The sequence below is a fragment of the Cetorhinus maximus genome, chromosome 4 (genome assembly GCF_964194155.1).
Source record: "Cetorhinus maximus chromosome 4, sCetMax3.hap1.1, whole genome shotgun sequence".
Classification (NCBI taxonomy): Eukaryota; Metazoa; Chordata; class Chondrichthyes; order Lamniformes; family Cetorhinidae; genus Cetorhinus; species Cetorhinus maximus.
In genome coordinates, this window is record NC_135882.1 from 15,514,196 (window position 1) to 15,540,645 (window position 26,450).

The 26,450-nt window shown below is 47.0% G+C and overlaps 1 long non-coding RNA gene across 1 annotated transcript in view; it reads left to right on the forward strand.

The window, feature by feature from the left end:
• Positions 1-25,876, forward strand: part of LOC144679299 (uncharacterized) — an 86,025-nt gene extending 60,149 nt beyond the window's left edge. Inside the window, exon 3 of the long non-coding RNA XR_013576308.1 lies at positions 25,176-25,876. This is a non-coding gene — a long non-coding RNA (uncharacterized LOC144679299). The remainder of the gene's footprint in view (positions 1-25,175) is intronic.
• The last annotated feature ends 574 nt before the right edge of the window (positions 25,877-26,450 follow it).

Here is a 26,450-nt window from a genome sequence, read left to right on the forward strand (position 1 = left end):
GACAGGTAGAGCTGGATAGAGGGCCAGTGATAGGTGGAGATTGCTAAAAGATGTCATAGGCAAAAGGACAAAGAGGTGTTGAAGGTGGTGATATTATATAAGGAATGTGCTATTTAAGGGTAGAAAGCAGGACAAGCAAGGTACAGATAGCCCTAGTGGGGGTGGGATGGGGGGAAGGGAATGGATCGAAATAGGCTAAAAGGTAGAGATAAAACAATGGATGGAAATACATTTAAAAGTAATGGAAATAGGTGGGAAAAGAAATTTTTTTATCAATTATTGTAAAAAAAAGGGGGATCGGAAAGGTGGTGGGGATGGAGGAGAGAGTTCATGATCTAAAATTGTTGAACTCAATATTCAGTCCGGAAGGATGTAAAGTGCCTAGTCAGAAGATGAGGTGTTGTTCCTTTAGTTTGCGTTGAGCTTCACTGGAACAATGAGGTTAGCTTTCATCCGTATCACCACCCCATTTGCTGACCTACACTGGCATTTGGGCCTAGCAACGCCTTGATTTAAAACTTCTCAACCTTGTGTTCAAATCCCTCCATGGCCTTGCCCTTCCCTATCACTGTAACCTCCTCCAGACCAACAACCTTCTGAGATCCCTGCCTTGCTCCAGTTCTGGCCTTGTGAGCAAGTCCGTTATTAATCACTCTGCCATTGGTGGCCTCACCTTCAGCTACCTTGGCCTAAAGCCCTGTGATTCCCTCCTTAACCCTCCCTGTCTGATCTATCCCTCTCTTCTACTTTAAGACGCTTCTTAAAACATACTTTGACCAAGCTTTTGGTCATCTTCACCTAATATTTTGTATGATAATGTCCCTGTGAGGCACCTTAGGACATTTTATTACTCTAAAGTATGATATAAATACATGTTGTTTTTGTCACACTCCATGAATCACACTGCAGAGTATTAATTATTTTAATTGCATTGCAATTATTAATATTATTATTCACACTATAATCATTATTTTTATTCATTACAGTTAATATTCTTAATCACGCTCCAAAGAATGATCGATTTGAATGATGTTGGAATGATCCGCGCAGTCTCACTTTACTTTGTTGATAAATTATTTTACTTCACAAAAGTTTTTGCTGTTGTCAGAGCCCAGTCAAGTCTTCTCAATAATCCTCTGCCTTCTGAACCCCAACAATGATCAGTACCCTGGCGGGCTAAGTAGCCAGGTAGTGTCTGGTGTGGTTCTTTGGCAAACATGAAGGAAAGTGAAGAGCATTTATGCAGGCCTCCTTTTGGTGGCTCCCGAAGTAGACGTGACATTGCATGACATGCCAGTGAGGGAGGTGTACCTCTGAGGCCTTCTGGTTCACCATTTCCATCAGTCAGGATTTTAACAAGTCCACCAAGAAATGAAGCTACAGCTGATCCTGCTGCTCCCCCATGTGCCTGCCACATGCTGCACGGGAGCTATCGGCATACAGGGCACAGGCCTTCGTATGATCCAGACCCCACAGCCTGAATTTTTCGCTCGTTGGCCACGTCCGATTGGCGGGCTGGCCAATTAACAGCCAGCATGAAACGCACCCGGCTCAGCAGTGCTGGGGGGTGGGGTGGGGTGGGGGGGTGGTGGGGAGGAGAGAGGGTGGGCACCGACGTCACCTTGCTGGGTGCTGGTGATCGCTTCCACTGTCTCGGGGAGCTGCAGGCCTCCGCAGAATAAAAAAAACCCAACAAAAATCCTGCAAAACATGTCCCTGCAACACAACCAAGCACCCGAAAGCATACCTCAGAACAAAAAAACAGTCCCCCGATATCCCTTTTTATTTTATTTCCCCCCACGGAGATTTCATCCCGCCCTGGATCGAGGTTTGAGTAAAAACGTAAAGGCCGCCTGGCCGATTGGCCCGTCCGCCAACCGTAAGAGTGGACGGGCCACGAAAAATGGCTTTTAATTGCCTCCTTAATGGGCTTAACTGCCCGCTTAATTGTCGGCGGGCGTGCTTCTGTCTGCTGCGCATGCCCAGCCGAGCGAGGTATCACGCGAGTGTGCCATGATGGTCAGGGACGCTCGCCCAACCTCGCCGCGCTATTTTGCAGCTGGATGGGTCGGGTGCGCGCCCGCCCGAGGGATGTAAAATTCTGGCCCACGAAGGCAGTTCCCCACAATCGTTGCTAGGCAGGCACCACAGCCTGCCAATGTGGTTGGTGGCATCTTCGTAGCTGTCACCCAATGACTGTTGAGCGCACTGGCACGCTCTTTGTTAAGCGATGCGGCTGAAACCCCGGACCTTAGAGGAAACACCCAGAGGTACAATTATCCAGACATTCAAAAATCAGAGTGGTGTCACAGGATCCGCTATTCTAGATTCCTTTGGGTGGATAAGGCTCAAGGTACTTACCAAAAGGTTAACCTTTATTGGCAGCTACAGCTGCACACAGAGCAATTCCCCATAGCCCTTCCTTGGTCTTCCTCTTCCATACGCCACAGAGGGAAAGTAGGAGTAATTGGTGCACAGCATGGTTCCACAAACAGCAATGAAGTAAATGACCACATTTTAAAAGTAATGTGTCGAAGGATTAAAGGGGAGTTGAGGAGGAATGTTATCATCCAGAGAGCGATGGGGGCTCTAGAACTCACTGCCTGAAAGAGAGAGTAGGAGGGTAGAAGAAAAAACCCTTATTGATTTTAAAAATTACTTGGCTGTGCACTGAAGTTTTGTAATGTACAGGGCTACAGACTAAGGGCTGAATTTTCATCCTTGAGATAGGTAGAGGGTGTCTTAATTATCGTTATTGGGCTATAGTAAAAAGGAGTTATTTTTGGTAGCACAGGATTTGAATATTGCTGAAAGAAGACATTTTGTCAAAGCTTTTCATTTTGCACTGATCAGAACAATCACAACACTACCAATGTCAGGGGTGTTCCTGAGATCATCCTAATGAGTGCAAGACAAAAGGCTTCAACAAAAATGTCTGTTTTCAGCAATAGTCAAGTTTTTTTTAAAGAAAAAGTAAAGTTATCAATGCATGACTGTTTTTTGTAAAGCTTTTGAAAAAAATACCCTACCGTCACTATAGGGTTCATGTGTTCTATAGAGTGTATCGTGGGTGAATGGGCATGGAAGTGCCATAGTTTGGCCTGGCAGGCTTGAGGGGGCATAGGAGTGAGTGGAGGGGCATACTTTGGCATGGGGGGCATGAGGGGCCATAGGGGTGGTTGGAGGGTCATAGCTTAGCATAGGATCATGAGGGGCCAAAGGGGTTGTTTGGGGGGGCATACCTTTGCATGGGGGAAGGACATGAGAGCCAAAGGAGTTATTTTGGGGGCCTTACCTTGGCATGAGGGAATGTGGAGCCATGGGGAGTGGGTGGGGTGGGCATACCTTGACACCAGGGGCATGAGAAGGACCTTTTGAACTAATTTTTCAAAAGGTCCCCTTGTGCGGACTATGGTTTACCACAGCTCTGAGTGACCATGAAGCACGGCTCTATGCCTATCCCTGCAATGGAGCTGGGCAGGTCGGGAGTGCAGGGGGCGGGCTTGTGACCCAAACCAGCCCACGCCCTTAAAAGGCACTCCTGAAAATTGGAAACCCCGGGAATCCCTGAATCGGCTCTTGGGCACCATTTTTAAAGGGCTCCCGAGTCATCCTGACTTGGTGAAAATACAGCCCTCAGATGTGGAAAGCGGGATCATGTTGGATAGATATGATGGGCTGAAAGGCCTCCTTCTGTTCTGTTAACCTTTCTGTGCTTCTGTTATCTGCTTCAATGATGTTGGGTAATGGATAAATATTGATTGTGACACCTGGAGAGCTTCCCTGTTCTTCTTCAAATAGCCTCGGAGGAACAGTTAAATCCTTCTGATGAGCCGGATAGCTTCAAAGTCTGATATGAAAACAGCAACCTTCATCTTGTCTGAAGTGTCAGCCTTGTTGATGTATTCGTGTCTCTGGGTTGGGATTTTGAATCCACAACCTTGCTGACAGAGAGGCAAATATGCTACCGCTGAGCTAAGGCTGACACCATGCTGTATTTGCATGTGGAAGACACCCAGAAGGCGGGGTCTGTCCCGTTGGAAACACACTGACTGGGATTTTCCGGCTCCATTATGATGGGACCCACCGTGGGAAATTTGGTGGCCCAGCCAAAAGACTTTTAGGGGGACCGGACAATCCCGGCAGCGGGCGGGGTGGGAAAATCCCGCCCATCGTCTACAAGACTGGGAACATCTGCAAACAAGTTGTTTTGAGTAGGAGATGACTTTTCTGAATTCCACGAAGTTAAACATCAGCATGAGCGTGTTATGCGAAATAAGATTTAATTCCTGTCATGCGCTGTCGCCTGGATTTTCCACTCCTGGCATTGTGGTCCATCGCTGCATTCAGGAACCTGGGTGTCTTCCATATGCAAATACAAATCTTCACGTCCTGCATGCCAGAGTGTTGGAAAATATTTTCAGGATTTCTCAGCTGCCAAATGAATATTTAAATGAAGCATCTGCCATAGTTCCTGCCCTGGCAAAGTTGCAAAGAGAAAGAGGTCCCGTGAAATGGAATCTCCAGCTATTTCCCATTCCTGGCTGCCTGAATGCACGGCGTGTTTCCTGGGAATGCACGATTAACGAGACGGGATTGAGAGGGTTGTGGAAATCGGGCATGCTGGAGGTTGACTCCAACTCTCAACTACCGAGATTGTGGTAGCACACAGGCTTTGAAATCATACATAACATTAGGCTTAACGTAACATTGCATTTTGTAGAATAGCATCATAGCAATACAGACAAAATACAATTTTAACCATTTGACTTCGACTTGCTTTACATTTGTTTTCTCTACCTTGTCATGTTCCATCTTTATTATTAACTTAACTTCAATTTTACTTTATTTGCAATGTAATTTTTGTTCTTTAAAAATAGTCCCTTTAAATGGGTTGTCCATCTTTCTGATCTTCACCTGGCAGATTGAAATAACCTTCCATAAATTGATCTTTCATTGAAAACTAGTTGCTGTTTTACCAGCCCCTCAAGCAAGATTGATAGGGTCACATCATAATATTGACATGAGTACGTCAATCTTTGACACCATTGTCTCACGTCAAAAGGAGTTGAACTTCTGAAGGAGTTATCTTGTTCTTGGCACCATCTGAGTAATTTGGGGTGGAAGTTTCCAAGCCTGCTGGCAGGGGGCGTGAAAGATGGCGTGCGTGGAAAATATGGCTTGACCCACTTCACGAAGGCGTGAAGGAAAGTCGCGATCTTCCGCTCAGTCTGCCGATGGTGGGCCGCGTTTCCCTCCATCGGTCAGCGGGGAGCTAATTGTAATACATTAGCATATAATTAAAAGGCCATCCCGCCAGGCTCTTGGAACCCACTGTATCGTCCGTCCACATCGGTGGGAAAGCACACCAACGTGTTTCACAACAGCACATGGGCGACGTGCACTTGGCGGCCTTCGCTTTGGGGGAGCTGGGGTGAGTGGCCAGCAGCGTTCCCCACAGCTCACCCATTGTTTACAGGCCTCAGGGGCACCAGGGACAGGGGAAACTGATACCTGGCCCCGCAGGCAACTGCTAAGGGGTGGGGGTGTCTGGAGGCAAGTGCTGGCCAGCATCGGTTGTGACTGCTGAGGGGGAGGGGGTCAAATGCTGCCCTGGCGCTCCATCCTGCGCACAGATGGGGAGTAGGGTAAGCGAGGGAAATGGCCACGCATTAGGGACACCTGTATAAACTGACCATACCTCAGCAACTAAGACAGATTAGGTACAGCCACAGTGATATTATTGGGGTCAGGCTCCTAGCCTGCCTGCCCATGCAAGCAACACAGAGGCACCAAAGGGTCACCAAGAGCTCCACACCTTACACACCCCTAGCACCCTCCACCACCACTGCACCCCCACCCCCCCGTCACAGACTTCAAGTCCACCACCACTTTATTGGACCGTGGAACAGTTGGACTGCACACGTTGTACAATCTCCTCTCCAACGCTGGCCATGTAACAGTCACTGCTGGAGGTGCACACAGCCCCTTGCAGTCTCAGCATCCTGGTTTGGACCAGTGTCCCCCATGTCGCAGGTTGACAGGGCAGCTATGCAGCGCACTCATCTCTGGCCATCCGAGAGGTGACCAGCACTCTCCGGGAAGCATTAAGGGGCGGTCACACAGGACCAGGAAAGGTGCTAAGTACAGCCATGATAACCACGTCTCTCTCTTTCATGCTGCAGGAGGACCACGTCAGGATCACATGCTGCCCAGGAGCGACAGTGAGCCGTGGCTGGTCGGCGCCTAGCGACACCCAAGGTCTATGGACGCCACCTCCCATTCTTGCAGGTGACTGTGAACCAGTGTTGCCGATGACTGCGCATGTCTAGGGACCTAGTTGCTCACATCTGCCACTTACTGCATGACTTGGCGCCAAGGGGACATGGAGGGCTATCCACTCAGTGGCTGTGAAAGTGACCGCGATGCTCAATTTCTATGCCAGTGGCACCTTTCAGGGCTCCATAGGTGACCTCTGTGGGATTTCACAATCTGCCACCCACAAATGCATCCATGAGGTCACAGATGCCATCTTTTCCAAGGCACACAACTTCGTGCATTTCGCCCGGGACCGGGACAGCCAGGATGCAAGGGCCATTGGATTCGCCCTGATCTCGGGATTCCCACAGGAGCAGGGTGCGATTGACTGCACTCATGTGATGTTTAGGTCTCCATTGCTACACTCAGTGGACTTCATCAACTGCAAGGGCTTCCACTCACTAAACATATGCGACCACCAGAAACACATTCTAAAGGTGTGCGTATGGTTTCCAGGGGCTGTGCACGACGTCTACATCCTAAGTCACTCACAGATCCCTGCAGTCTTTCAGGGTCCACAGAGGCTGCAGGGTTAGCTCCTTGGGGACAAGGGCCGTGGCTGATGACACCCACGGCAGCCTCAGACTGCAGCAGAGCGACGCTATAATGAGGCTCATGCAGCAGCTCACAACTTGGTGCAGCAGACCATCGGGATGCTGAAGGAGTGGTTCCGGTGCCTGGACCAGTCTGGTGGAGTCCTGCAATATAGTCCACAGAGGGTGTCACGCATCGTCATCTGCTGCACCCTTTACAACCTGGCGCTGCATCGGAGAGAGGAGCTGGCTGAGGAGAAGATGGAGGAGCTGCACGTCTCCTCCGATGAGGAGGACACCAACAGGGATGAGGGTAAGGGGGTCCTCGGTGGTGATGACGATGGGGATGAGACTCTCGCGCTAGCTGGGCGAGGCAGGCGCACTCAGGAGGCCCTCATAGCTGCCAGATTTGTGGAGGATGATGGTGACATGCAGTGAGCTGTCCCCGATGATCCTCACATCGCATTTATGAATGTTTGACTCCAGTCTAGCTTATCGCAGCACCAATACCCTCTGAGAGAAAGGATCCTGCTGTGTGGCAGTGGCCCCCCTCCTCAGTCTGTGAAGCTTGACCTCTGGAGGTCACACGAAGAGGGGAGTCAGACGGGCCGGTCACTCCCAGAGTCTCCTGGGTGGATGGATCCAGAGCGTTCACCTGCTGATCCTCTTCCCTATGGGTTCCCAAGGGCCCCTGGCTGACTCCGTCAGCGGCAGGGGTAGTTGGAGTGAGATCGAACTGCCCAGCACTCCTCTCGCATACACACTGTTGGAGGCCAACTATGACATCAGCAATTGAGTTAAGTCCGCACAGCAATACAGGACTGATGTCCTGGACCATGGTCTTCATGGCGGCTGCCATCCTGCCAATGATGACCTCGGTGCATTGCAATGCCGGCATTATCACCTCAGCCTGAAGACGGACGGACTCCCCCATCGTGCCTTGCAATCTGAGGAGTGCAGCGGACATCCCTTCCTGATGTTCCCTAGCTTGCCTTTGCAGCTCCAGCAACTGTGACATGAGTGAGTCCAGAGGCTCATCATCTGTCTCGGACACAGCAACGTTCTGGCCTCCAGCAGTCCTCCGAATGCTGGGCACCTGGGAAGTTCCTGCTGCTGCCTGCTGTGGATCAGAAAGTGCGATGTGCTCATCAGATTGTGATCCCAAGGCTACTCTAAAGCCAGACTCCCGTGAGGTGTGTGTCTCTGCGCTGGTGGAGGGTGTGGGTGAGCGCTGTGACAGGACTTCAGGGAGGGTGCCTTCAGATTCCTCTTCAGAGGTTTCTTCGGAGCTTAATTGGAGGCGCTGGGTTGTGGACTCCATCGGCCACTTCCCAGATGTGCCTGTGAAAGCAAGGGGAGATAATTACTGCATGGCAGTGGCCTGTGAAACAGGACACATCACTCACAGCATGGTTGTCTGATGGATGTTGCACTGCTGGATCCTCATTTGGTAGAGCAGCGCCGACCTCACAGTCAGCACAGGACCCGTCCCGGTTATCACCGGCCAGCTGGACGGCTCTGTTTTCAAATTCTGTCAGAGCTTTGAATTCCGTCACCCCTCCACCTGTCTGTGACCTTTCCCTCCTGCTGTGTGCCAGTTTGTCCTGCATGGATAGAGATGGAGAAAGTGTAAGCAGGACGCCTGCCAGACCAGATGATAAGCATACCTGGCTTGTGTGGGTGGTGAGTGGTCCCATGGACGGGATGAGGACAATGACGGTGTGTGTGAGAGAGTGAATGGTGATGTCCCTTGAACTGGCAGCGAGTGAGGGCCCTGTGGGTGTTTGATGGGTTTGTGAGTGTGTGAGTTGGGAGTGATGAAAAGAGTGTCTTACTCTGGCAGAACGGAAGAGATCATTCATCCTCTTGCAGCACTGAGTGGCTGTCCCCCTCTGCAGGGAGTTCACACTGACCACCACTGTCACTGCCTCCCAAGCAGCCAGAGTGGGGGTAGAGCACATCCCAGTGGGCCTCCACGGCATACAGCAGTCGCTCGAGGGACCCGTTATTGAAGCAGGAGGGTGCTGCAGTGTTTTTTCCTTTGCCGGCCATGTCTCCCGGGAAGCGATGGTTAGCTGGTGGTGATGAGCGCTTTGCTGGCAGATGCCTTTTAAAGATGGCGGCCAGCATGATGCAACCGTGGAGTGATGGCGAGCGGGCGAATAAGAGCCCGCCCGCCATGGAAATGGCGTGCTGCCTGAGAGTGTATATATAATGAGGTGGGCTCGGGAAGATACGGCGTGAAAACCCGCCATTTTCACCGGCGGTTAGGACTCCATCTTACCCGCCCGCTACCGCACAGTGCAATTCTGGGAAAATTCAGCCCTTGGAGTGGATAGCCTACCTCATTTGTCACCCACTTAGAAACAAATTATGAATCATTTACAAAGGTGGAAAAGGCTGGATTTATCTGAATTGCACAAATCAAGATCAATTTAGATACATTCTTGGTGCTCCTATAATAGAAATCTGATGCAGAATTTGTACAAATATTGGGTATACAATGAGCAATATATTATTACCTACTGTGAGGAAAGATTGGATAGGCTGGGCTTGTTCTCCTTGGAACAGAGGAGGCTGAAGGGAGATTTGCCTGAGATATATAAAATTTTCAGGGCCTGGATAAAATGGATGGGAAAGGCCTTTTGAGTTTAGCAGAGAAGCCAGTGACTAGGGAGCATAGATTTAAAGCGATTAGTAGAAGGCTTAGAGGGGAGACGAGGAAACAGCTTCTCACCCAGAGGGTTGTCCGGGTTTAAAAATCACTGTCTGAAAGGGTAGTGGTGGCAGAAACCCTCAGCTCATTTGAAGATGTCTGGATAGGCACCTGAAGTACCGTAACCTGCAAGGCTACAGACCAAATTGTGGAAAGTGGGATTAGGCTGGGTGGCTTGTTTTTCAGCCGACGCAGACACGATGGGCCAATCACTGTAAACTTTCTATGTTTCAATGCTGGCCCAACCATGTTAGCTGGTTACACACGAGATGAATAATGAAGGCTGTTTGCCAGCAGGGGCATACCCCCACTTGCCAGTTGGCATTGGTTATAGACGGAGGCCCAAAACAAAAACTGAGCACCAATTGTAAAATAAGAAAACTTGATAAATTATTGAATGTGGTAGATTATTAATACACTCATGCAGATCTAACACAGTGAAAATGCTGCCATTTTACTGCGATGTAATTTGGTTCCAATTGGATTTTAATTAAACTGATTTATACGTTTAGAAATCCATAGAATGAATTGTGAACATAAAAGAAATGGATTTTTTTTTTTGCTAACACCCACGGTACTTTAAACGACTTCTATCAGATCAAAAAATCTCAATACACAAAAGTCCTTGCACAGTGGTTTGGCTAAATGGATGTAGGCCTGACTTTTTACCACCACACTCACTAGGGGCTGAATTTTTGGTTCCTGATGGAGGTGAGCAGTGAGGTGGGAGCCTCCAGGTCCTCACCAGCACTGGGGAACAGTGCAGTTAGCTGGAGGAGGCCTTTCAGCAGTAGGCCGGAGGGTGAGGGGGTGTCGCTTAGAGGGTCCCCTCTGCCTGTCTGCTTTCAGCTGTGGCTGCAGGCCGCCCTGTGAGGGACAGCCCCGTTCTACAGTGGTGACCGAGCTGCCTGAGGCTAATTTTTAATTTTAATGTTTAAAAAGTTGGAGAGAGGGCACCTCCATCTTGGAGCACCCACTCCCCCACTTGCCTGAAAGGCAGCTTCCTTCTTCTTCAGCACTGGAGGGTGTCTGAGGCCCTCGCCCTAGGCAGGTGAGAGCCTGAGTGGGATTCAAAAGTAGGAATCACAGAATCACAGAATCACACAGTATCACAGTACAGAAGAGGTCCTTCGGCCCATCGAGTCTGCACCGACATGTGAGAACCACCTGACCTACCCATCTAATCCCATTTACCAGCACTTGGCCCATAGCCTTGAATGTTATGACGTGCCAAGTGCTCATCCAGGTACTTTTTAAAGGATGTGAGGCAAGTCGCCTCCACCACCCTCCCAAGCAGTGCATTCCAGACCGTCACCACCCTCTAGGTAAAAAAGTTTTTCCTCACATCCCCCCTAAACCTCCTGCCCCTCACCTTGAACTTATGTCCCCTTGTGAGTGACCCTTCAACTAAGGGGAACAGCTGCTCCCTATCCACCCTGTCCATGCCCCTCATAAGCTTGTACACCTCGATCAGGTCACCCCTCAGTCTTCTCTGCTCCAACGAAAACAACCCAAGTCTATCCAACCTCTCTTCATAACTTAAATGTTTCGTCCCAGGCAACATCCTGGTGAATCTCCTCTGCACCCCCTCCAGTGCAATCACATCCTTCCTATAATGTGGTGACCAGAACTGCACACAGTACTCCCAGTGCTGTTTTAACTTTGGATCACAGGGTCAAAGTTCAATGTTGTCCTCACCAGACCCAGAAACGGACCGAGCAAGATAAATGACATTTATTACTTAAAAGATGCTTTTTGCTCTCCAAGCCAGCTTCCCCGCTCCCTTTCTCCATTATCCATCACTTCCGCCCACCACCAACACCCCACCGCCCTCAGTCTCCCAACCCACTTACTGTTTCTGTGAATTGTTCATGCTTGCTCACTGGTCACGTCATTGACATTGAGTTCGGGTGGGAGTTGAGCCTGATTTATTTCAATGAGGCCCAGGAATTAAAGTGGGCCAGGCCTGACACTGATCAGTGAGGACGAGATTGACACTCACCCTCCCGGCCCTACGCTCACCACCCGCACCAAGTTAAATATGGGGTGAATGTAGACTCAATCCCTGCAGCACAGGAGGAGGCCATCTGGCCCATTGTGCCTGGTCTTTGGAAGAACTGTCCAGTAGTCCCGCTTCTCAGCTCTTTCCCCACAGCCCTGCACATTTTCCTTCATCGAGAATAGATCCAACTCCCTTTTCATGTGTTACTGTTGAATCTGCTTCCACCACATTTTCAGGCAGTGCTTTCAAGATCATAACAACTCACTGCTTAAAAGAATTTCTCCCCACATTGCCTCTGTTTCTCTTGCCAATTACTCTGCCAAACGGACCTCAATTTCCTCTGTGCTCCACGGTCATTAATGGAGGTGTCCACCAAATCTTTCACCTTTGAGTGCTTTAAGGCCCCGATTTTGACAGGTCCTGGCTGTGCAGGTGGGGGGAGGGGGCTTCAGGTAATCCAGGTACCCATCGTTCCCCACAGGCTGGGAAGTTTTGACTCCAAGGCCCTGCTTTGCTCATTGTATAGGTTCCCCACCCAGAAGTCGACCTGGTTGTCAGGTTTGGCTTCCATTCGGATGCGAAGTTCTCTGGAACAGGCTGCAGGAGCAAGAAGGGAGCGCGCAGCTACTACTGGAAACATGGGGTTCAGGGTGGGAGGGCATGGGATCCGAACCTTCACCCTGACAGAAAACGGTGGCAGATTATTCAATTTTATGAGGCACGGCAGTGAAACCCGATCTTTTCTTCACCTGATGCGCCCCATCAGCATTAGTTGCAAAAGCAACAGCAGAAATCGAGCTTGATTTGGCTATCCATTCCCAGGAGTATTGCGTCTAATTGTAGTGACCTCTGCCCAGCAATCCATCTGGGAGTGGCTAACCCAACCCAAAATCCGGTTCACAAACAGAACCTTCCCGGCTGGTGCGAATGAATTAGTCACTGCTGAAGTTGTGCTGAAAGGCTCCCTTTAATGGGTTGTCTAGTTTTTAATGATTTCCTCTAGGTCTGAGAATCAGTACATTAAAGTTCTGAAATCTCACGGGGAGATGATAATTGTGTAACTATTGTATGAGTAATGCAATTGTGCCAGATGACAAGCTGATTAAAGTTGCTTTAATCATTCTTCCTGATCCCTTGAGGCTCCTAAGCAAAAACGGAATGATATTTGAGTTGTGTGTGACAATTTGTCTGAAGGACGGTCTATGTCAGTGGACAGATTTTTTTAATAGCCTTTAAGTGAGGCGTGCTGCATGGAGATTGAAGAGGCAACTGCGTTTCTACAAAGCTTTCCTTACAACATAGTGGTTTCTTTCAACAAAGTATCTTTGCTTTGCACAGTGCTAGACTTTGCTAATGTTAAATGCAATGGCTGTATTCCCTTAAAGGAGGAAATTATTAATTTACCACCCTGACACCCACAACCTAAAAACGTGAGGAAAAATCATTCCTCAACTGAAATTTCACGTGTAGCAATATTCTTTCAGGGACATTACCTTTTAGTGGCAGGTCTCACTGGAGCTAATAGAATGGCCATCGGGGCCCTGTGCTATTGAGCGGAATGAAGAGGAGGGTGGGAGTAATGGGTTTACATGAAACCAGAAATACTCTTGAGATAAATAGAGAGATGTGAGGGGAGCACATTATGTAGAAAGTACACTCTGTGCTTTTCTTTATCCTTGGAGAACAGGACAATGAGATTGAGACCCGGTAGGGGGAATGCAGTTGGCCAGGATTGAATAATGTATGTTCCTTCTGGGTTAATGGTGCATGGGGAAGTCCTGTGGTGCAGTGGGTAGCATCACTACCACTGAGCCAGAAATTCAAGGTTCAAGTCCCACCCTTGGAATTAATGGCTATTTGGAAGGTGTGTTCATAACGTGGCTGAACAGGTTGATTATCAACATGAAAATCCTCCCAATACGCTTGATGGAAAGCAGCAAGCTTGGGAGAGCCTCCTCATCAGCCAGGACATACAAAATAGGAGCAGGAGTAGGCCATTTGGCCCCTTGAGCCTGCTCTGCCATTCAATATGATTGTGGGTGAATTCCACATTCCCATCCACCCCTGCTAACCTTTGACTCTCTTGCCTAACAAGAATCTATCTCCGTCCGCCTTAAAAATATTCAATGATCCTGCCTCTACCTCCTTCAGAGACAGAGTTCCAAAGTCACACAACCCTCTGAGAGAAAATATCTCCTCATCTCTGTCCTAAAAGGGTGATCCCTAATTTTAAAACAGTGCCCCCCTAATTCTGGACTCACCCAGAAAAGTAAACATCCTTTCGATGTTCACCTTGTCAAGGCCGTTCAGGATCTTGTATACTTCAATCAAATCACCCTTCACTCTTCTAAACTCCAGTCGAAACAAGCCCAGTCTGTCCAACCTTTCCTCATAAGATAACCTATTCATTCCAGGTATCAACCTAGTAAACCTCCTCTGAACTGCCTCCAACGCATTTACATCTTTCCTTAAATAAGGAGACCAAAACTGCACACAGTATTCGAGATGGGGTCGCACCAATGCCCTGTATATATATGTTAAAGCATAACATTCTTACTTCTATGTTCAATTCCTCTCATAATAAAGGATAGCATTCCATTTCTTAATTACTAGCAGAAGGATCTGCAGAAGACAATAGCAAACCACTATAATACCTTGCCAAGCATAACCATGGACCAAGACGTGGAAGTCCATGGTTGCCAATGCTCTCTTAGGGCATGGTACCTGGAGAGAGAGAGAATGGTGCTTGACTTCCCTGGAAACATGCTTCAATTTGATTTAAACCATAGCTTTGAAAAAAAAGCATTGAGGCTGGTTTTCATCCATTGGTGTTAGTCAGACAAATGGTTTAGAACTGGTGCCAATTAAGTCTCACTGGTTTGGGAATCTGTTAATTCCCAATGTGTCATTTCTCGGGATCAGTCCACTTGTGTAATTGGAGTGCTGGGTGCAGTCTTAGCTGGATGTAGGGAGCACATTAGTGGTGGTGGAAGCTGAAAATTGCATGTGAAATTTGAAGGGATGCCAGACAATTAAAGCAGAACAGCCAGATGCCCTTTTATGGCTCTTAAAAAGGCCATAACTCTTACAGCTTCTAAAAGAGTTCAAAACACAGATGGAGACTGAAGGGAGAGTGAGCAAATAAAGGATGGGATTGGAAAGCAAACATACAGGTTTGGATCTGCAGGCAAGTGGTGTGGCTGCCTAGGACCTGACATACTGTTTGATGGGCTGCTGAGGTGGAGGTGGCATTATACGAGTTGGCCGCCTTCTGTGCCATTCCACAGTATTAGAAGTCCTCATTCTCCATGTCTGTGTAGGCTGCTGACCAGCACTCTCACTAAGTGTGCCGGCCCTGCAGTGCAGGTTAAGAGCAGCTGTTCCTCTGGTACATTTTGGTGTTCTGCCTACCTGTGTCCTGTGGAGACAGTTTCCCACCATCGTTGCCGGGCAGGTAGGCCAGAGTCTGCCGATGTGGCTTGCTGACGTCCTGGCAGCTTTGGCCAATCGGGGTCTGCTGGTTGTTGGGTTCCCTTACTGTAGAGCTACTCAAAGTTCATCCTAAGGCGATTGAAGCAGGGAATCACCCAACATTACAGTTAGTTAAATGTTCACACATCATACCCCTGCCATCGCAGCTTCCTTTTGGAATGGGAGTTTTGGCAAGTAATTGTTTGCCGTAGTGAGCTATTTTGACCTTTATCCGCAGGTTGGGCCTGTGCAGATACTGGTGAGAAGGCAGAGACCTGCATTCAGGCAGCCTCAGCGACCTGGCATTCCCCTGTGGCTCTTCCTGGGAGCGAAAACAAAGGGTTCTTGAGAACAGTTTGGCACAAAAGCTCATGAAAAACCCAAGAACCAGCAAAAAAAAAAGGCAGATCAAGCTGAGCTAGAAATGGCCTAACAGAAGTAACTTCTAATTTTCCGGCGTCTTTAAATGATTTTTCACCAGTCTCCTTGGTTCCCCCAACAGCTTTGAGTGCCCAATGTCTAAAATTAGGTTGAATTTGGTTATCCTGTGCGCATGAGCATCAGGAAATTTTTCATGCAAGGTGATCTTTTTCTCAGGCAGTAGGTAGGGCATTCCACAAAGCTCCATTGCAAATATTATAGCATATGGGATGAGGACTAAACTGTATCCAGCTCTAACATTCTGCTGCATCCCATCTGTGCCATTTCTGGGACAGGATGGAGACAAAAATCAGTCATGTGGCATCTCATGTTACTACTTTGGTTGCCATTTTCAACCTTACACTGACACCAATATTACAAGCCATTGAAGGACAGAAAGAACTTGCATTTATCTAGCACCTTATATCTCTACAATGCCCCAAATTGCTTGACATAGAATGATTTACTTTGAGGTTCAGTTACCATTGTGCACGCCAGCTGCTTTGTAAACACAATGGGCTGGATTTAATGCAACATGTCGCAATAGGAAACATAGCGCTTCATTGTGGAAAAGGCCCCATGTCGGCAGAATCTCTCCTGATTAAGTGTGAAGGTGGAAGGGGTGGCGGAGAATGTCAACTAGGCTTAGTAATAAGTGAATTGGCACCCGTTACCCCTGAGCACTGCACCCCCCCCCCCCCCCCCCCCAACCAAACAGGTTAGGGGCAGCTCAGGGATTAAATGGTGGTTGCACGGCTTTCCCACATCTCCTGAAGGCCACCTAGCAAACCCTGTCAAATTTGGCAGCAGCCTCCAAAAGTGCGTCCTCGTAGTGAAGTGGACCCGGCATTGGGCAGGGGATTCCGCTGAAAGCCAGCCCTCTGCCCTTGCCTCCAAAGCCCCTAACCCCTCCTCCTGTGACCCCCCCACTTGCTGCAACCCCCATCCCATCTTCACTTATCTTTGGCCTGGGGTCCCACAATGATCCTGGGCTCCTGGTGACTGCATTGCCACCAGCTGCCACTGCTCCAGCTGGCACTGGTGACATGAGGAGCTACTGGCCTCTGATTGGCCAGTAGCTCACAGCTGGTAGAGCTTCCACCGCTGGGGACCTCAAACACTGGGAAGACCCGACGGTGGCTACTTAAGTGCCTGAAGGACATTTGATTCTGTTGGGCCTTCCCCACGGAACTGACAGGGGCTCCCAGCCAGCTCTCCAGTTGGTGGGCAACACTCCCATTGGTCCAACAAAATCCCAGCTAACGAGAGCACACAAAAAAGCAACAAGAGAAATGAAGAGTTAATGTGCTCATTGGCGGCAATGGTTGAAAGAGGAATTTTGGCCAGGATATCAGAAGAACTCTTTAGATAGGGCTATGGGTTGGGTTAATGTTTACCTAAACAGGCAAAAAGGCCTCAATTTAAAGCCTCTTTTGAACAACATCACATGAGCTGATGCTCCTTTGCAGCAACCCCTTTGGGTTTTTAATCTTTTCGACTAATATCCCTTTAGATGTCTTGATGATAATCAGACTTGGAGTTGATTCAGGTTGGATGGAATGCAGGGCAGGCGGGAATCACCCCACAGAGACTCTAGCCTGAGGCCAGTTCCATTGTACCCTGCAGGAAAAAAACAGTTCGAACCAGTATTCTTATTTCACAGTTTTTACTGTTTTTTTCCTTCTGGGTTACTCCTGAGTCTCATTAAATACGGCAGCAGAACTGTTTCCTGCTCGAAATTGATGGAGTGAAGTTGGGCCAAGGGATGGGAGCTCAAAGGGAAAGTCACTAAATCAGTGTTGGGGTAAAGGGTTTTCCAGATTTGAGGCTGGAGAGGTCCAAGGATTCCTAGTGGGGTGGGGAGGGTTCCAGGGGAGCATTCCTGCTCCTCCTGGCCGACAGGGAATCTGCTGAAAAGGTCCATTTTAACACATATCGTTGCCTCTTCTGGCCATTCTGCTGTCTGCTGCCAGGTCATTCTGTCAGGTTTGACACCTTGCCGGCTTCCCAAGCTATTTAATTACGATGGTGTTGCGGCAAGGGTCACCAGGCCACAATGTGAATGTGAAGTAAGCCTTCACCTGCCGGGGGTGGTCAGCCCTCCTGAGGTGAGGTCAGGATGGTTGAGGGCATAAATGCTTCTAGAACGTGGCTTGTGCCCTGTCATCTTAGTTCCCACCCACTCTGTTCTAGCCAGGAGAATGATAAAAAATCAACCCTAAAGAAGAGGAAAACCCTATTGATCCTTCAAATGGCATCTTGTCAATGCCCTATTTCTTCCAGCCTAGCAAGCAACTGCATTTTGATTGCCCCCGGTATCTATGACTCCATCAGCTTGCCTGCCGGGTTATTCCAAACAGTGTATCACTTTTAAGCAAAGAAATGTTTTCTGCTATTTGTTTTTAAGCTTAAGTTTCATTAATGGAAACATTGGCTAGGAATTTCCCCAGAGGGATTTGGAGTTTGCAGAGGTTTGGGGATCGTGAAGGGCAGGAGCAGGTCGGAGATTAACGGAGGAGTCAAAGATTAAAGAAGTGCCAGAGATCATGATGGGAGTTGGAGATCAAGGATAGAGTCAGAGTTTGTTGGGGAGGCAGTTGGAGATCTGAGGGCATGGGGGGAATCAGTGATCAGGGCGGGATGTTGGATATTGGGGGGGGGCCTGTCAGGGGTTACAGAAGGGTCGTATAACATGGAGCAGTCAGAGATCCGGGGTTTGGGGGTTGCGGAGATAGTGGGAGGAAGCCGGAGATTGGAGGAGATTGGCTGGGATGCGTTGGAGGTCAGAGTATGGGGGAATTGAAGATCATGGGGTGGGGGTAAGAGTTCAGAGATGGGGTTTGGGCAGGGGAGTCAGAGATCTGGGTGGGGCAGAGAATTGGAAATCAAAGGATGGGATTGGGGTGGATCAGAGATCATGGGTATGAAGCATCCCGGGAAGTGTAAAGGAGTTTGCTTGTGGGTCCTAATAAACACTCCTGATCCTCTGACCCACAAGCAGTGCTGTAAATATACTTACTCCATGGATTCAGCCCTATCTGCCTCCTTTTACCTGCCAGAATTCCTAAGACTTTGGAATTTGGCTACCCGTAAAATATAAATCCTGTTGAAATGGAGACATGCAACCTCCGAAGCCTCCTGAGAGCCGATTGGTCACCTATCCCCCAACTAAACTCCACTAAAACCAGAAGTAGCTGAATCAGGATAATGTTTACGATTCGAAAGACTTTTACTTTCCACCCACCCCCAACCCATCCATCCTTGGGCGTTAGAATTTTCCATTTGAGTTATTCCAAATTTCTCTTGTGGTTCATCTCCTTTCAGCCTGGGGTCTTATACAGAGCACCGTAAAGATTTGGCATGACCTCTGCAGACTGCACTCTACTGTTTTGCAATGCAGCCCGGCGTTCTACTTGGTCTGTTACAATGAAAGTGACAAGTCTACAATTATTTCCACGTCCCTTTTTATGTCTCTCAGTGCTATTTCTATTTCATTTATTGCGTACTTATGGTGCATAGTATTTCATCCAATGTACAATACTTTATATTTGTCACCGTTAAGTTCCATGCGCCAATTATCTGTCCAGTTATATGACTGATCTCAAACCTCCTGCAAATCTATAATAGCATTCTCTGTGCCTATTGTTCACCTTTGTTCAGTGTTGTCTGTGAATCTGACAAGCTTCCAGTTGGTTTCAGAATTTGGGCTCTCCATGTAGATTAACGTAACATCACGGTTCCAAACATGAATCTTAATCGCGCTCTGCTCATCAGTCTGACACTATACCTCTCATGAGCACAATGTTGTCTATTTATTTTAATCAACTTCTTTTCTATTTTCATGTTTTACATTGGATTCTCATGGCTTTTAGTTTAATTAAAAACCTTTCATGTGGAACCTTATAAATAGCTTCCTCAAAGTCCAAATAACTCTTAATGCTGAGAGTTATGCTGTCTCCTTTGTTTATAAGATTCACAAAGGAGCTGAGGTGGCCTGTCAGATATAATTTCAGCTTCCAAATCCATTTGTTTCCTCCTAATTTACTGCTGTAAAGACATTTCTTCAACTTACTCAAAGAATGATTTCTATTATTTTAATTGTTACTGATGTTAGGCCAATGGGCCTATAGTTTTTAATCACACTTTTTGAATTTCAACACTGACCCATGAGTTGCACAGGCCACAATCTCGTTGTTATCTCACCTGTCAGTGGCCTTCAGTACTGATCCCACCCACCCACCCCACCTGCCGAATAGACGAAGCCTATAAGAGGACATCTCATTTCTAAGTGGCTGATAACAAAATGTAGATTTTTCATTTTGGGGGGGGTTCTAGGCTCCTGCCCTGGACTGTGACTACCATCACCTCCCCCCACCCCCTGCTGACCCCACCACTCCTGCCCCTGGTGGAACACTTGCACTGTCCCACAGACTGAGACACCTCACCTCACAGGCCATAGCTGCCTTCTACCTTGCATCATGTCCCACTGAGGCTGGGGAAGCAAGATTTCCCAACCCTTGTCCACATGCCCTGTGGCATAGCGAAGCACGCTTGGGGTGAATAGAGGTGACACCCTAAACAAAGACCCCCTGATTCTCCCACTGAAGGCCAGGACCTGACATATGTGGATCTTGGCTAATTTTTGATCTCTCCCAACAGAGCTACAACAGGCATGTGCTGGAAGACCCATCTAACACTGGGGCCATTACATTTACTAGGTGCTGGTCTCCTAGAGCTTCACTGATAAACCAATGGTTCCCTCAAGAGAATGGCCAATACCCAACACATTCACTCCCTAGTTTTCTTCAACACCTTGGAACATATGCCAATTAGCCCAAGGGTGGTTAGTTTTATTAGTTGCTGAAGATGCGTTGCAGTCTCCAGATATTGGATGTTCTCCCTGCCCTACTGGTTCCGTTCCTTGCTGATTTATGATGCATCATAGTTACCAGTTGTGTTTGTGGGAACCCCTCTTTTGCGGAGCTGCCTGGATGCAAGATTGGCACCTTTTAACTTCCGTGCTGGTAGTTCCTTCGTATAGAAGGGGAGAGAAATTCAACAAAGGAATGACTATTTTGTCAAGGGGAGTTGGTTAGATTGTCTCTTGTTGGAGATGGTCATTGCCTGGCACAAATGTTTCTTGCCATTTATCAGCCCAAGCCTGAAAGTTGTCCAGGTCTTGCTGCATATGGAATTCTTGGAACGGGCTTGGCAAACGATAACCACCAATTGAGAATTGGGAGTGGTGAAGTTGGGTGGTGGGGGTGGGGGGGGTGGTGCAGGGTGGTGGGTAGGAGTGCGTCTTGGTCAAGGCCTACCTGATGTAACATTCAGGCAGGCCTCAGGCATGCAGAAGGCTGCTTTAATATATAAATTAGAGCATTATCTCAATTGTAGGATTCAGATTGAAAATCTCTTGGAATAGTGGAATGGTTATGGTTCAGAAGGAGGGCATTGGGCCCATCCTGTCCATGCCCACTTTCTGCAAGAACAACTCATCTAGTCCCATTCCCCCACCTATTTCCCGTGGCCCTGCAAATATTTTCCCTTCAGGCGGTTATCCAATTCTCTTTTTAAATGTCTGATTGAATCTACCTCCACCACACTCTCCCGGTAGTGTCCTGGGCCCAAGCATCAATGAGCTTCCCCTCATCGAAAGGTCAGAACTGGGGATGTTCACTGATGATTGCACAATGTTCAGCACCATTCGCGACTCCTCAGATACTGAAGCAGTCTGTGCCCATATGCAGCAAGACCTGGGCAACTTTCAGGCTTGGGCTGATAAGTGGCAAGTAACATTTGCACTACACAAGTGCCCGGCAATGACCATTGTCATGAAGAGATATTAATGCCTATAATGTTATTGGAAATTATTTTTTTAAAATAGAGCTTAGTGGTGCCTGTGTGTGTGTGCGTATGTGTGTGTGCCTTGATTGGATTAGAGCCAGCTGGTCTAGAGCTTTGATGTATAAAAAGAAGTAGATTTGAAATGGTAATTAGATAAACATGGGGAAGTTCAGAAACATAAGTGTCAAGGGGGCGATTTTCATTTTTAAATAAACCATTCAAAAGAATGGGTGAAATCTTGCACCTAGCTAGAAGACGTCAAGTAATGTGTTTATTTTTTTCAATTTTTTTACTAATAAAATTGGTGGAATGAAAGAATGTTATTGTTAGAAGAGGTAAAATTAAAAGCCTAGTGATACAATGGAAAATTTACATTCAAAGAGAAAGATATGTACAAAGGGGAAAAGAGATTGTGGGTAAGACAGAGGCATTTTAAGATTCACCAAGTGTGAGAAGCCTCAAACTGCTGTCTGCAAGGACCCAGAGCTGAAGGGAACTCATTTTGAATGCGACTGTCCAGGTTGTGCTTTGCCAGGTGTCTCTCTAAATCTATGAGATTTACTGCTGCCTTAATGGGGTGTAACTGAGAGATTAATTAACAGATTTTTGTAGTTCCTATAGTAGTAATTTTGTAGATGTATGAATGTGTTTACAATCTTTCTTGTATTAATAAATGTTTACTTTAGTTTTATAAAAACCCTCTTGAGACTCAGTGGTCTTATTACCACTGAATTCAAAGCCTGCATCTCGAAACATACAAATTGCAAAAATGAGTTATGACAGTTGTTTCAAGTTTCCCTCTGGGATTTGAACAAGTCAGCCTTTACCATCGTCTGTGTCGTAATACCATCTCCAGCAAGAGAGAATCTAACCATCTCCCATTGATATTCAATGACATGACATTCGCTGAATCCTCCTCTATCAACATCCAGGATCCCGTGTGCCTTTTCACCCACTTTAATTTCTCAACCTGCCTTACCATCTTCAATGATTTGTGCCCATAGACTCCCAGGTCTCTGTGTTCCTGCACCCCCCCTTTAGAATTGTACCCTTCAATTTAGGTAGAAATGTGAAAAACTTTGGTACAAATGGACTGAGTGTGCGACGTGCATGGGCTGATTAACATTGCTATGTTTTGATGAGGAAAAGGCCCCAAAAGGAATTGTTATTGCGGATCTAGGTGGAGGCTGGGTCAGCCTCTTTGCGCTGCCCTGACATTGCGTTGCCTGGATTGGGTGAGCGAGATGCCCATTCAGTGCAGCTTGCTGGCATCATGGTAATGGGGCTGTAACCTACATCTGCTTCAGCCCTTTTGCTGATTGGGCAAGTGGCTGAGCTAATGGCCAAGCGAAGAGGTGGTACTGTCAACTTGGCACCCAGTTCAGGGACATTCAAGGAACCTGAACCTGAATCTTGCGCTTGTCGGGTGCACGCAATCGGTGGGCCTGGAAACGGATGTGAAATGTGCTCCTGGCCTCGATCAGCCCCCAAACGCAATTTCACGCTGGCTGGCCAATTAACGGGTAGCCAGGGTGAAACGCGCACCGAGAAAGGCTTGGCACTGCCAGGGGGCAGCGGGAAGAGGGTGGGCACTGAGAAAAATGAGGCTACAGGTGGGAGCTTTTAATGAGCTCCCTGAAGACAGACATCTGCTGTGGAGCTGCCTCAGGGAGCTGCAGACCTGGACAGGTTAAATGGGAAGAAAACAATGCACCAAACTGTGTCTATGCAGCACATTCAAGCACCTGACAGCAGAGCTCAAAAAACCCTCAGTCACCAGACATCTTTTTTTGTCATATCGCACCCCGGACATTTCACCCCACCCTGAATCGAGGTTGTAGCAAAAACGCGAAGCCTGCCAGGCCGATTGGCTTGTTTGCCGATCGTAAAAGTGGATGGGCCACGTAAAATTGCTTTCAATTGACACCTTAATGGGCTAAATTGCCAGCTTTATTGTCAGCAGAAGCACTTCCGATTGCCGCGCGTGTCTGCTGAGCGAAATATCGCACAAGTACGCGATGACATGTGCTGACATCTTCTCCTGTGATTTCCTGTTCTGTCAGGTTGGGCACACGCCTATTCAAACGATTTAAAATTCTGGCCCTGAGGCTTGGGGCACCTTGCTGTGCTCTGGGATTACCACCCATGCCCTCGTCATCTTATGCCAGGCGGATGCAGCAGCGACATCTAGATCTCTGGTCTTCCGGGCGAGAGTTACGTTTGCTGCAAGAGATCATTGTGCTCGTATCAATCATAACATTTTATTTTCTTTGTAGCATTCCTTGCCTTTTATTTTGAGCACTAATCACACTTATTTCCTTTCATGTTTTCTTGTTCGGTGCAGCATACATGTCTTCTACTGAAGATAAAAGGTCACAGTCTTAGTATGTACAGCTGTAGGAAGAAAACAATTAGAGTTCAAAGGTTGACAACATTTGCAGAAGGTGGACAGATGAGTAAAGCTTTCCAGACAAATGAAAAGAGTTTCATCAGAGACTGATGCCACTGCTAAGATAATGGTTTCCAAGGAGATGGTACTTTTTAAGGGAAACTATACCTCAGTGTTGAAGTCATTTATTCCCATTACTCTGCTTTCTATATTTGTACATTTAACCATTATGAACGTTTCCTGAAGGCTAGACAATGCTGTCCACAACTTATTTAAGTCATTACTGTTCCCATAGCATCTACTTCCTTTGAAGAATTATGGCCAAATACTTTATTGCAAATACAAAGTTCTTGTAGAAAGACCACCCATTATCTCAGTTTAGTTCCTGAAATTGTTGTAGGTGACATTTTCTATGAATTATGTATTTGATGGCGTCAATTAGTTAAAATAAAGTTTGAACACACATTGGAAGTTAATCAGTGTGCCAAACAGCTTTTGAGATGATGAAAGCCACTCTAGCAAACAAACTAGTGTCAGCAGCTCCTGTCTTCAACAAAGCATTTGAAGTAAGGAAGGACAAGGGCAGCAGATAGATGGGAACACCACCACCTGGAAGCTCCCCTCCAAGTCACTCACCATCCTGACTTGGAAATATATCGCCGTAACTTCACTGTCGCTGGGTCAAAATCCTGAAACTCCCTTCCTAACAGCACTGTGAGTGTACCGACACCACATGGATTGCAGCGGTTCAAGAAGGCAGCTCACCACCACCTTCCCAAGGGCCACTAGGAATGGGCAATAAATGTTGGCCCAGCCAGCGAAGCCCACATCCCGTGAATGAATAAAAATAAAAGTAGCCATCGATGTTAGTGACCGCGAGGCAGGGGCTGCCCTATTCCAGGAGAATGAATAAGGCATAATGAGATCGATCTCAGGTATTTCTCCAAGAAATTGAACGAACACCAGAAATTATATTCCACTGTGGAGGAAGAAACCTTAGGATTATTACAAGCTCTCAAACACACTTTGAGGTGTATGTCACAGAGACCACAGTCTATACGGATCACAATCCCTTGACCTTTGTGGAAAAATTCAAAACAAAAAGCGTGAGACTATTTCACTGGAGTTTGTTCCTCCAACCATATCACTGAAAAATGACCCACATTGCAAGGAAAAATAATGTGATGGCGGACACCCTGTCCAAAGTTTAAAACTCGCATAGGAACAACAACCCGAGCCTAAACATAGCAGAACCGACTGAGTAAAAGAGAAGATATAAGTGCAGGGATGAATGTGTATGTATGTGTTCTGTTTATTTTTATTATTTGTGTTCTTTCCCAATGTTGTGATGAAGTGACTGTGAACCTCATTTCATTCCGCGTGGTATGGAAGTGTTACGAGGATGTGCTTTTTAAAGATACCATTTGTAATTTTTATTTTTCTGGTTGTATTTTTTTTAAAAACTGGGACCGTCTAAAGACAATGGAAGCTGTCCAGACTGCTACAATACACACAATTCCGTTTTCCACCAAGTGGAATGTGAAATACAGACACTCAGCCCCCTGGGGAAGTGTGAAAGACCCTGTCCCCTGTTGGCTTCACACCATCCTAAGACTTTTCAAATGTTTCTGAGGTGAGACATCAAAATGCAATTACCTGTTCCGAAACAATAACTGCAGCAGACATGAACTAATAGAATTTCTCTGGAATATACAGCCAGCAAGGTATGTTAAGGACTGCTTACCAAGCAGGAGAGAGAGAGAGAACAAAAGACAACTCTGTACTGAACACAGGCTGTTGAAGTTGTGTACCTTCTCTACCTCTCTTTCTCAGAAGTATTGTGCCTGGTTTTGCAAAATAACCATCCTGAGAAGAGACCTCTGGTAAATAAGATATGGAAACCTACTCCATACAACTACATGCAGGAAGACAACTGAACAAAACAGCTGCAGTGTGGAATCATCATGTTGAGACCAGCCAAGGAACAGCTAACCGTATACTTCTCTGTTTTATTTTTCATGAACTGTAAAAATCCTATAAGCCTATCCTCTTACTCTCCCATCTGCACTGGTCTATGTGTGAGCCCAGGTGGACGTGTGTGACACATGAATGATGTTTGCAATTTACCTAGCTTTTTTTAGTTCAGGAAAGAGTTTCAATAAACTTATCTCATTCTTTGTTTAACCTAAGAAAACCTGTCTGACGAATCCTTTACAACCTAAACCAGTAGGACTCTTACAGAAATGGAAAAGCACATCCTCTCTAAATTAAAAAAAAAACCCTGTTATGGTCAAACATGGAGTGGGAGAATAGGGGAGTCATTTCACTCCTCACATGGTTGTAACGATATACAAGGAAGTTAATAGTGGAAAAGCTAAATCCAGAATATTAATTATGAGAGTAGGTCAAGGGAAAAGAGGTTAAAACTAGTGTATGGTAAATTTAGGGCTGATATCAAGAAATGCTTCTTTACAGAGCAAGTGACTAATGTGTAGAATAGACTTCAGAATAGGCTAGTGGAGGGAAAAAACTTGGAAATATTTCAGAAACTATTGGATGCTTCAATGAGAAAATTTTAGCATTCTTTTGGATGGATGAATTTAGATGGGGAACATATCTTTGCATTTTGCAGTCTTGGAAAAAGAATTCTGCTTATAGCTGCCTGTTTTTCTTGTGTAAAATTAGCATTAGACCTCCAAGTTTCTCACTGTGTTATTCCCAATCTGCAGCAGGTGCCATATTGACCTGAGTGAT